A 12,469-nucleotide genomic window follows, 5' to 3' on the forward strand; every position below is an offset into this window, starting at 1 on the left:
TAATATAATACAGATATTATACAACAAACAGAGACATAAGCTTTTAAAATTGTGCATAAAAATGGGATTTCAGAATCTGAAGATCATTACAAAAATTCTGCTTTGGGGTTATTTTTACATATTAGATATAATTTCTGTATTTTATGTCATCCCAACTTTTTCTGTGTGAAGCCAATGAGTATAATCAATTTTTCAATTTATTTAATAAATGGTGAGGCCATGTAGTATAATACTTATTGCATGAAATTAGGAACCTGTCTACTGGACTTGAACCCCAGCTCTATTTCTTATTATTTGTGTGAATTTGACCAAATCATTTCAACATTTCAACTCCCTGAGTCTCAGTTTCTTTTATATAGCAGAGGTGATGCCAGTAAATCATTGATAGGATCATTGTCAGGACTAAATGACTAAATACGAGTAAAATGAGTAGACGGTTCCTGGAATTTAGAAAGGGCTTTGTGAAGGATTTTTTTTCCCCCATTTATTTATTTATTTATTTAACTTTACAATATTGTAGTGGTTTTGCCATACATTGACATGAATCCGCCATGGGTGGACATGTGTTCCCCATCCTGAACCCCCCTCCCACCTCCCTCCCCATCCCACCCCTCTGGGTCATCGCAGTGTACCAGCCCTGAGTACTCTGACTCATGCATCAAACCTGGACTGGCAATCTATTTAACAGATGAAAATATACATGTTTCAATGCTATTCTCTCAAATCATCCCACCCTCACCTTCTCCCATAGAGTCCAAAAGACTGTACTATACATCTGTGTCTCTTTTGCTGTCTCTCATACAGGGTTATCATTACCATCTTTTTAATTCCATACATATGTGTTCATATACTGTATTGGTGTTTTTCTTTCTGGTTTACTTCACTCTGTATAATAGGCTCCAGTTTCATCCACCTCATTAGAACTGATTCAAATGTATTCTTTTTAATGGCTGAGTAATACTTCATTGTGTATATGTACTACAGCTTTCTTATCCATTCGTCTGCCGATGGACATCTAGGTTGCTTCCATGTCCTGGCTATTATAAACAGTGCTGCGATGAACATTGGGGTACACGTGTCTCTTTCCCTTCTGGTTTCCTCAGTGTGTATGCCCAGCAGTGGGATTGCTGGGTTGTATGGCAGTTCTATTTCCAGTTTTTTAAGGGCTCTCCACACTGTTCTCCATAGTGGCTGTACTAGTTTGCATTCCCACCGACTTTGTGAAGGATAGTTGAGGTTGCTGTAGGCCACAATCTAGTCTAGGCAGTTAAAATGGTAAGACCAAGTTCCCACCTTCAAGGAGCTCACACTGCATTCAGAGAGGGAGGTACATGAACAATGAAAAATGACACAGAACTACACGTTTTACAACAGAATTCTAAATAAAGCACAAAGTGGGGGGAGACTTAAGAGGAAAGGGAGATGACAACTTTACAGGGGAGAAGAGAAAGCTAGCCTTGCAGAAACCAGGCTATTGCTTTTCCATTCACACGTGTGGAGAAAAACAGGAGGTAATTTTTCAATTGCATTTGACGAATAAGAAAAGATTGAGTGAACGAACAGTTTAATGAAAAAGTGGATAAATGGGATTTCAACCAGACATGGCCTCATACAAACAAAGGGGAGTAGCAGGACTCATGGGCTGGATTCCGGGAGAATTCATGTGATTATGGTGAAAGAAAACACATTTACCTATGAGCAATCCTAGATCAGATGTTTAAAGCTAGAAGAGATATTAAACATAATTTCAACAGAAATGAAAGCCTCCAAAGAGTCTAGTTTCGAAAACGTCCTTGTTAGGATCAGACCAGTAGTTTCTCCACGACATCCTGTGGTCTCTGTGTGAGCTTCTCTACTGTGAATGATCCCAACTGGAGAAAGAAGGTGCTGTGGATCAGGAAGGTTAAAAAAAAAAAAGGAAAGAAAAAGAAAGGAAGGGCTGGGGTGGATGAGACCAAGATGTCCTAAAAGACTAAAGGGAAAAGGCCCTTGAAGAGAGACTTCCGGAGAGAGGGAGTCCTCAGGACATCATTTTCTGAAATGACACAACCATGAATCACTCATAATGCCCTGCTTTTATGAGTAATGAGCAGAATGCTTCTTCTGTGTTCTGCTCTTAGAACTGTGTCTTGGGCAGACACATTCTAGGAAAGAGAGAGGGAGCAGACCTTCCCCTGACCTTTAGGATGCTGCAAGAATGCCAAGTTTTTCATGGAAGAGTCAAGACCGCCCTCTGGGGCAGCTGCTTCTGTTCCTTCTGGAGCAGTGAAAATCCCCAAAGAGAGTGGAGGTCTGGTAGGGTTACTCATCTCTTACTGTGCCAACAAGGACGTGATCCCAGTGGATTCAGCTCTCAGCTCATACAGTTCATTGGTGCTGGTGGCGCTCAGTTGTGTTCAACTCGTTGCAACCACATGGATTGTAGCCCACCAGGCTCCTCCGTCCATGGAATTTTCCAGACAGGAATACTGGAGCGGGTTGCATATCCTACTGCAGGGCATCTTCCCAACCCAGAAATCGAACCCATGTCTTTTGCATCTCCTGCATTGGCAGGTGGATTCTTTACCACTAGCAGCACCTGGGAAGCCCCGTATATATCATTATAATCTATAAAAGAAAAGACATGTTAGCACCAATAAAGGGTAGAAAATTAATTAGAAAAAGCAAAACTGGACCTTATGACTATATTTAGCTTGACCCAAAGCTTTCTACACTAGCATTATTTTTCCCATTTCACCATGAACCAAGAACAAAGTTTTGGCAAGCATCAGTATTAGTTCCTGAAAATGGACTTTGTGTCTGGTCTCAGAATTGAAAACTTAGATACAGGAAGGATCTTGTGTTTCCTTAGATGATGGTCTGTAGTAACTATTCATAGCAAACAGCTACTATTAAGGACCAAAGCACTGCATCATTCCCTGGACAAATGAGTCCATCTTCCTTCTTTCCCCATTTCTCTGAAAACACTTCTGTGTGCTCACATGATTGTTAGATCTTGGAAACAGTTTCCTGCCCTTCTCCTGACAGGCTCTGTGGGCCTTGGGTCCCTCGCTGAGGCAGGACCAATCATGGAGGTGGTCTGTAATGGCTCCTATGACCCCCATAGCAACAATACCCAGTTGCGGATGTGACTGGTGATAGAAGCAAGGTCCGATGCTGTAAAGAGCAATATTGCACAGGAACCTGGAATGTTAGGTCCATGAATCAAGGCAAATTGGAAGTGGTCAAACAGGAGATGGCAAGAGTGAATGTCGACATTCTGGGAATCAGTGAACTAAAATGGACTGGAACGGGTGACCATTATATCTAGTATGGGGGCAGGAATCCCTTAGAAGAAATGCAGTAGCCATCATGGTCAACAAAAGAGTCCGAAATGCAGTACTTGGATGCAATCTCAAAAATGACAGAATGATCTCTGTTCGTTTCCAAGGCAAACCATTCACTATCACAGTAATCCAAGTCTATGCCCCAGCCAGTAACACTGAAGAAGCTGAAGTTGAAGGTTCTATGAAGACCTACAAGACCTTTTAGAACTAACACCCAAAAAAGATGTCCTTTTCATTATAGGGGACTGGAATGCAAAAGTAGGAAGTCAAGAAACACCTGGAGTAACAGGCAAATTTGGCCTTGGAATATGGAATGAAGCAGGGCAAAGACTAATAGAGTTTTCCCAAGAAAATGCACTGGTCATAGCAAACACCCTCTTCCAAAAACACAAGAGAAGACTCTACACATGGACTTCACCAGATGGTCAACACTGAAATCAGATTGATTATGTTCTTTGCAGCCAAAGATGGAAAAGCTCTATACAGTCAACAAAAACAAGACCAGGAGCTGACTGTGGCTGAGATCATGAACTCCTTATTGCCAAATTCAGACTGAAATTGAAGAAAGTAGGGAAAACCACTAGACCATTCAGGTATGAGCTAAATCAAATCTCTTATGATTATACAGTGGAAGTGAGAAATAGATTTAAGGGCCTAGATCTGATAGAGTGCCAGAGGACCTATGGACGGAGGTTCATGACATTGTACAGGAGACAGGGATCAAGACCATCCCCATGGAAAAGAAATGCAAAAAAGCAAAACGGCTGTCTGGGGAGGCCTTACAAATAGCTGTGAAAAGAAGAGAAGTGAAATGCAAAGGAGAAAAGGAAAGACATAAGCATCTGAATGCAGAGTTCCAAAGAATAGCAAGGAGAGATAAGAAAGCCTTCCTCAGTGATCGATGCAAAGAAATAGAGGAAAACAACAGAATGGGAAAGACTAGAGATCTCTTCAAGAAAACTAGAGATACCAAGGGAACATTTCATGCAAAGATGGGCTTGATAAAGGACAGAAATGGGATGGACCTAACAGAAGCAGAAGATATTAAGAAGAGGTCGCAAGAATACACATAAGAAGTGTACAAAAAAGATCTTCATGACCCAGATAATCACAATGGTGTGATCACTCACCTAGAGCCAGACATCCTGGAATGTGAAGTGAGGTGGGCCTTAGAAAGCATCACTACCCACAAAGCTAGTGGAAGTGATGGAATTCCAGTTGAGCTATTTCAAATCCCGAAGATGATGCTGTGAAAGTGCTGCACTCAATATGCCAGCAAATTTGGAAAACTCAGCAGTGGCCACAGGACTGGAAAAGGTTAGTTTTCATTCTAATCCCAAAGAAAGGCAATGCCAAAGAATGCTCAGACTAACACACAATTGCACTCATCTCACACACTAGTAAAGTAATGCTCAAAATTCTCCAAGCCAGGCTTCAGCAATACGTGAACCGTGAACTTCCAGATGTTCAAGCTGGTTTTAGAAAAGGCAGAGGAACCAGAGATCAAATTGCCAACATCCGCTGGATCATGGAAAAAGCAAGAGAGTTCCAGAAAAACATCTATTTCTGCTTTATTGACTATGCCAAAGCCTTTGACTGTGTGGATCCCAATAAACTGTGGAAAATTCTGAGAGAGATGGGAATACCAGACCACCTGATTTGCCTCTTGAGAAATCTGTATGCAGGTCAGGAAGCAACAGTTAGAACTGGACATGGAACAACAGACTGGTTCCAAATAGGAAAAGGAGTATGTCAAGGCTGTATATTGTCACCCTGCTTATTTAACTTCTATGCAGAGTACATCATAAGAAACCCTGAGCTGGAAGAAGCACAAGCTGGAATCAAGATTGCCAGGAGAAATATCAATAACCTCAGATATGCAGATGACACCACCCTTATGGTAGAAAGTGAAGAGGAACTAAAAAGCCTCTTGATGAAAGTGAAAGAGGAGAGTGAAAAAGTTGGCTTAAAGCTCAACATTCAGAAAATGAAGATCATGGCATCTGGTCCCATCACTTCATGGAAAATAGATGGGAAAACAGTGGAAACAATGTCAGACTTTATTTTTGGGGGTTCCAAAATCACTGCAGATGGTGATTGTAGCCATGAAATTAAAAGATGCTTACTCCTTAGAAGGAAAGTTATGACCAACCTAGATAGCATATTCAAAAGCAGAGACATTACTTTGCCAACAAAGGTCCGTCTAGTCAAGGTTATGGTTTTTCCCATGGTCATGTATGGATGTGAGAGTTGAACTCTGAAGAAAGCTGAGTGCTGAAGAATTGATGCTTTTGAACTGTGGTGTTGGAGAAGACTCTTGAGAGTCCCTCGGACTGCAAGGAGATCCAACCAGTCCATTCTGAAGGAGATCAGCCCTGGGATTTCTTTGGAAGGCATAATGCTAAAGCACAAACTCCAGTACTTTGGCCACGTCATGCGAAGAGTTGACTCATTGGAAAAGACTCTGATGCTGGGAGGGTTTGGGGGCAGGAGGAGAAGGGGATGACAGGATGAGATGGCTGGATGGTATCACTGACTCGATGACATGAGTTTGAGTGAGCTCTAGGCATTGGTGATGGACAGGGAGCCTGGCGTGCTGCAATTCATGGAGTTGCAAAGAGACATGACTGAGTGACTGAACTGAACTGAACTGATGACCCCCATCTGTAGATACTAAGCCAACACTGAATCTTAGCTGTTCTGCACACTCCTTCCACATTAGCTCCCAAATGTATAGTTTGCACAAGAATCATACCAGGCAGTGTGTCTGAGTTTCATCAGCAGGTTCTTGACTGTGGGATTTTTTTGCAGTCTGCATGTGGCTTTGGAGTGTGACATGAGCCTACACTCAGGCACTTTCAGGCTCTCTGTTGCCTCCTTATGATGGCAATGAAAGTATGAAATGAAACTCCTTCTTTTGTCTTGTTCACAGGCAATTACTCTTTTCTCAATCCTTTGTGAATTGCTTAAATTGTAGACTCAACTTCTCTCTTTTGAGGGATATTAGTTTTGGGACAAAGGTCTATATAGTCAAAGCTATGGTTTTTCCAGCAGTCATGTATAGGTGTGAAAGTTGGACCATAAAGAAGGCTGGGAACCAAAGAATTGATGCTTTCAAACTGTGGTCCTGGAGAAGTCTTGCGAGTCCCTTGGATTGCAAGGAGATTAAACCAGTCAATCCTAAAGGGAATCAACCCTCAATATTCATTGGAAGAACTGATGCTGAAGCTCCAGTAGTTTGGCTGCCTGATGCAAAGGGGAAACTTATTGGAAAAGACCCTGAAATTGGGGAAGATTGAAGGCAAAAGGAGAAGCGAATGTCAGAGGATGAGATGGTTAGACAGCATCACTAACACAATGGACGTGAATGTGAAGAAAGTCCAGGAGATGGTGAAGGACAGGGAAGCCTGGCGTGTTGCAGTCCACGGGGCTGCAAAGAGTCGGACATGACTCAGAGCCTGAACAACAACAGCATCACTGGAACAAGAGTCCCCTTTGACAGTAGGTTGTTACCTGTGGAGACCAGGCCAAGTCTCTTCCTGCCCTAACACCACTGGGTTTTATATGGTCTTTGCCTTCAGCACACAGAAGCACTTATTTGCATGGGTACGTTATAAGGTGACTGTGACCAGAGAGCAATGCGTTTGTGGGAGGAAATTATAGTATGAATGGGGCTTTGATCACTGATGCTATTTCTGTGCTGTTTTGCTTCACTGATACACTTAGGTTCTCTTTGGTTTTGGAAGAACCTATCCAAGAACATACATGAAACATGTAAGTGAATTCATTGAAAGTGTGAAAGTGTTAGTTGGTCTGTTGTGTCCAACTCTGCAACCCCATAGACTGTAGCCCGCCAGGCTTCTCTGTCCATGGGATTCTCCAAGCAAGAATTCTGGAGTGGGGTGCCATTCCCTCCTCCAGGGGATCTTTCCAACCCAGGGATTGAACCTGGGTCTCCCGCATTACAGGCAGATTCTTTACTAGCTGAGCACCAGGGAAGCTCAAATGGATTCATTAAAATATACTTATATTTCAGCCTTCTGTTCTTTAAGGCAGGCAGAGTTGAACAGGTAAATTACTTTAATGGATGAGCAAATGTCTGTGAGGGCCTTGCATTACATCAGGGTCCATTCACTGGATTGACGGATACTCCCATGACCACCCCTAACTTGCAAAGGGTCAGCCTCATACTGAAGATGCATCACATCCATGGACCCCACTGCGGCCGTTTTCATCGCCTCCACCGGGTGGCTTCGCTTAAACAGCCAAAGGGAACTCAGATGTGCTGGCCCAATTTAGGATAAGGGGAAACGAGACCTGTATGATGTGCCTCAAGTGAAAACAAAACAGTGCCTCCTACTTTGTAAGGGATCTCAGGGCATTTGTATATTCATTCTTTCTTTTTGTTAAAGCCAATAAACAATTCTTAAGCACCTACCACTTATTGAGTTCTGGAAAAGTGAAAGTGAAAGTCACTCAGTTGTGTTCGACTCCTTGTGACCCCATTGACTCTACAGTCCATGGAATTCTCCAGGCCAGAACACTGGAGTTGGTAGCCTTTCCCTTCTCCAGGAGATCTTCCCAACCCAGGGATCGAACCCAGGTCTCCTGCATTGCTGGTGGATTCTTCACCAGCTGAGCCACCAGGGAAGCCCTGGAAACACAATGATAAAAAACCAAAACAAAACAGCTTCTGTTTTCAAGTCTAGTAAGAAGATAAGAACAGAGGCAAATTACATAGTCTTGTAAGTACTCAACAAGGATAAGTGTGGAACCAAGGGTACTTGCAAGAGGCGACATGATGAGGTTTGAATGACAGGTGTATGTGTATATGTGTGTGTACACGCAGCCCAGGAAGGGGTGGTATCAACATTTTTTGTTCTTAGAATATCTCTTTCTGAAAACTCACTGGTACGTCTTAAACATTAAGAATGGCTTGAAGTTACCAATTCTTGGGGCTTCCCTGGTAGCTCAGGGATAAATGATTCATCTGCCAAGCAGGAGATGCAGGTTCATTCCCTGGGTCCAGAAGATCCTGTGGATAAAGAAATGGCAACCTGCTCCAGGAATCTTGCCTGGGAAATCCCACGGACAGAGAAGCCTGCCATGCAGTCCCTGGTGTCACAAAGAGGCGGAAATGACTTAGCAAATGAACAACAATCAATTCTTGGATTTGGAAAGAGCATCTGAGCTCCACTTTCACACTTCAGGAATTAGATCTAAAGGATACACCTCTCAGGGTCTCTAGGCATTTAGTTCAGACATGTTCGCTCGTACATGTCTGACTCTCTGTGACCCTGGCGACTGCAGCATGCCAAGTTTCCCTGTCCATCACCAACTCCTGAACTCATATCCATCAAGCTGGTGATGCCATCCAACCATCTCATCCTCTGTCATCCCCTTCTCCTCCTGCCTTCAATCTTTCCCAGCATCAGGATCTTTTCCAATGAGTCAGTTCTTCACATCAGGTGGCCAGATTACTGGAGCTTTAGCTTCAGCATCAGTCCTTCCAATGAATATTCAGGACCGATTTCCTTTAGGATGGACTGGTTGGATCTCCTTGCAGTCCAAGGGACTCTCAAGAGTCTTCTCCAATACCACAGTTCAAAAGCATCAATTCTTCGGTGCTCAGCTTTCTTTATAGTCCAACTCTCACATCCATTCATGACCACTGGAAAAACCATAGCTTTGACTAGACGGACCTTTTGCTCTAGGCATTACTAAATCACTACAGGGCACCCATGTGACAATCCTCTGACTTTTCCTCTAGCCCAGGGAAGGCATAGGGAGAGTGAAACAGAGACAATCTGACCCAGCCTGTCCAAACTTGACTTTCAAGTATGCCCTCTGAGAGATTACGACTACTGAATGCTCCTTAGGGCTTCAGTGGACAGCTGGATTTATTCACAAGGTTAGGACAGGGAGCGCTCACTCCTTCTCACACTCCCCAGTCCCACCTCCCACACGGAAGATGTTTTGCACGTGTTCAAGTCTGAAGAGTGCTCCAGAGGTTGGTCAGCACGAGTGTTCTCAGTTTGCTTTGCTTTCTCTTTACACCACATTTCTGTCTGACTTTGTTTTTGGTGGAGTCTGGTTATCAATGCGTCTCCTTCCAGCTCTCACACAGACCCAACCACTTTCTGAAGACATGGTTTCCATGGGAAGTCCTCTCAAGAGATGGCTCTCATCCATGTGATGAGTTCTGCAGGGCCCAGAGATGGGATGATATCCTCCTTGTTTCCCAGACCACTGTCCATTTCTCTTTCGTAAAGTGAAACCAAGCAGATGACCCACCAGCATCCTTAAAGCACACGGAGATTATTACGAATGGCCCCCTTTACTCCGAAAAATCCCCCACCACTCTTCTGGGCAGTCCAGAGCTTGCACCCACATGACTCCATCTCTCCCCATCAATGCACTGATCATTGTCCCCAGGGACTTGCACACCCAGGTAAAGGGTCATCAAACACCTGCCCTGCTGCTGCTGCTGCTGCTGCTAAGTCGCTTCAGTCGTGTCCCACTCTGTGCGACCCCATAGACTGGCAGCCCAACAGGCTCCACCGTCCCTGGGATTCTCCAGGCAAGAACACTGGAGTGGGTTGCCATTTCCTTCTCCAATGCATGAAAGTGAAAACTGAAAGTGAAGTTGCTCAGTCGTGTCCAACTCTTATCGACCCTATGGACTGCAGCTTACCAGGCTCCTCCATCCATGCGATTTTCCAGGCAAGAGTGCTGGAGTGGGGTGCCATTGCCTTCTCTCTAACCCTAACCCTAACACCTGCCCTGCTGTCCAATTCCCTCACCTCCAGTATAGACGTTCCTCCTCCACTTCTGCCTTCCATTCACGTGACCATTTACTTGTACTTATTATTACCAGCTCCACACTCCCTACAGAATCTTTAATTAAAACATTCCCTGGCCCAGTGTCTCATTTTTTCCAGCTCACTTACTCTGGTACTTCTACACGGATATGACTTCCTCTGCCCTGAGACCTCCACCTCATTTGTTCTACCTCTTTGCTCATGTCCATCCCTCCCTGCTCACCCAGAGTAGATTTCCAGGTCCGTTACTATGGCAACTCCCTTCACACATCCTCAGGGCTTTAACCCCTCCATCCCCTATTGCATTCTCCAAGTAAGACTATTGTTATGGTTAAATCCAACTCTGTGTGTCCACATCTGACCAGCTGAATGTGATCTGGGAAAGATTATCCAGTGATGCTGCTGGTGGTAAAAGAAGGTCTTACTTGAAACTTCTTATCACAAAGACTGAATTTTCAGTGCTAGGTAGCAACACATCTCCCAGCTCACTCACCTTCTCTATCAGACCTCCCTTCCACATCTTTTCTCTCTCCTTAAGCATTCAACAGCCTATCTATCATTCCCTCTCAGCTAAAGATCTTCTTTTCATTGCAAAAACAGAAGTACTTCATAGGGAAGTTGCTCCTGTTTTTGTTACAAATCCACCCCCTTATAATCATGCACCAGGAGCTGGTTTTGCTATCCATGTTTCCAATCCAACTGGTTACTCAGGCAAAACCCCTGGGAGCCGTCCTTAGTTCTTCTCTTTCTCTCATCACCCACATTCATCCAGAAAATTCAGATCAGTAAACATTCATGATTCTACTTTCAGAATACGCTTTGATATCCAAAAATTCCCACCTTCTACCCTATGTACCTAATCCAAGCAATTTTGTGTCTCCTTAAGCCATTGTTGTCTACTGAATTAACTGGAATTATATTTGCTTGAGCTAAAAATCCCAAAACATCAGTGGCTTAAACAAAAATGTTTATAGGAATTCACCAGAGATAGTGTGGGTTCTGCTCCAGACTCCACAATAAAATGAGTAGTGCAAAAAGTCACACAGTTTTGTTTTGTTTCCCAGTGCATATAAAAGTTATGAGACTATATTGTCGCCTATTAAATTGTAATAGTAGTATGTCTAAAAACAATTATATACCTCAGTTAAAAAGTACTTTATTGCTAAAAAGTGCCAAAACAATTACAACAGTAACATCAAAGATCACTGATCATAGATCACCATAACAAAAAAAGTAATAATAAAAAAAAGTTTGATATACTGTGAGAATGAACAAATGCTGTTGAAAAAATATCACCAATCATCTTGACCAATGCAGGGTTGCCATAAACCTTCAATTTGTATAAAAGTGCAACATGTTTGAGACAAAACAAAACAAAGCTCCCATGAAACAAAGTATGCCTATATCCTTTCACATGGTATTTGAGAGGTATACATCCTTCTACCTTCTTCTGCCAGCATAGCATTGCCCCATGGCCCAAGACGCCTGCCTCTCTGGCCAGCTGTCACATCCATAGCCCTGACCACACAGCCAGGAGGAAAAAAAGAGCCAATGGACTCAGGCCCCGTGTCTGACTCCCTCTCTGATTTCTCACTACACCCCACTGGCAACTCCTTCTGGAATGATAGCAAGTAAGAAGAGCGTCCTAGGAAGTCACGTGACTGTCCAGAGAAGGCTGGGTTCTTGCCCTGTGTGAGAAAGGAGAAGAGACCTGGGCGGGCATCAGCAACGTTCAAGGCGTCTTTGCCTCTGCATCAGTGTTTCTATTTATACTCCTCACCAGTCGATTCTCCTAACAGAACGTTGCTCCTATGTGAATTGTTAGCCAGCTTCCCATCACATTGAAAATAAAACGAAAAATGAAAGCTCCTTACCAGGTCTGTCCTGGGGCTTCGAGTTACGGCCCCCAAGTAAGCCTCTGCTTCTTCTTTTGCACCATGCTCCTTGCTCACTCCCTTACAGTCATACAGCTTCTAAGACGCAATCTCAGAGCCACATCTGGTCTCTGCACTTGCTGATTTTCTACCTAGAACACTCCTCCCACGCATTTTCACACTCTCCTCTCCTCTGTAGTCACATTGCTGCTAATTCTTCACCTTCTCTAAGAGGACCACACTCTGCTCCTACCATCTGGTAATTCCACCCTCTCCCAACCTTTCCAAGGCCCCACCCTGCATCATTTTCTCCATCTCATCTGAATTCACATGTTTCTATTTGTTCACTTATATTGCCTGTGCAGGAGCTCCTTGGCTCCATAAAGGCAGGGACCTCATATGTCTTGTTTACCATCAAATCTCCAGTTCCTAGAACAGTAGCAGAGTA

At 43.7% G+C, this 12,469-nt stretch overlaps 1 long non-coding RNA gene across 1 annotated transcript; it reads right to left on the reverse strand.

The window, feature by feature from the left end:
* Window positions 1–622: 622 nt before the first annotated feature.
* On the reverse strand, window positions 623–12,128 carry LOC139184862 (uncharacterized). The gene is made up of 3 exons (XR_011568358.1): window positions 12,022–12,128; window positions 7,765–7,980; window positions 623–2,607 (listed from the first exon to the last, which is right to left on the reverse strand). It is a non-coding gene; the product is annotated as an uncharacterized lncRNA (long non-coding RNA).
* Between the last annotated feature and the right edge of the window lie 341 nt (window positions 12,129–12,469).

The sequence above is a fragment of the Bos indicus genome, chromosome 9, assembly GCF_029378745.1.
Source record: "Bos indicus isolate NIAB-ARS_2022 breed Sahiwal x Tharparkar chromosome 9, NIAB-ARS_B.indTharparkar_mat_pri_1.0, whole genome shotgun sequence".
Lineage (NCBI taxonomy): Eukaryota > Metazoa > Chordata > Mammalia > Artiodactyla > Bovidae > Bos > Bos indicus.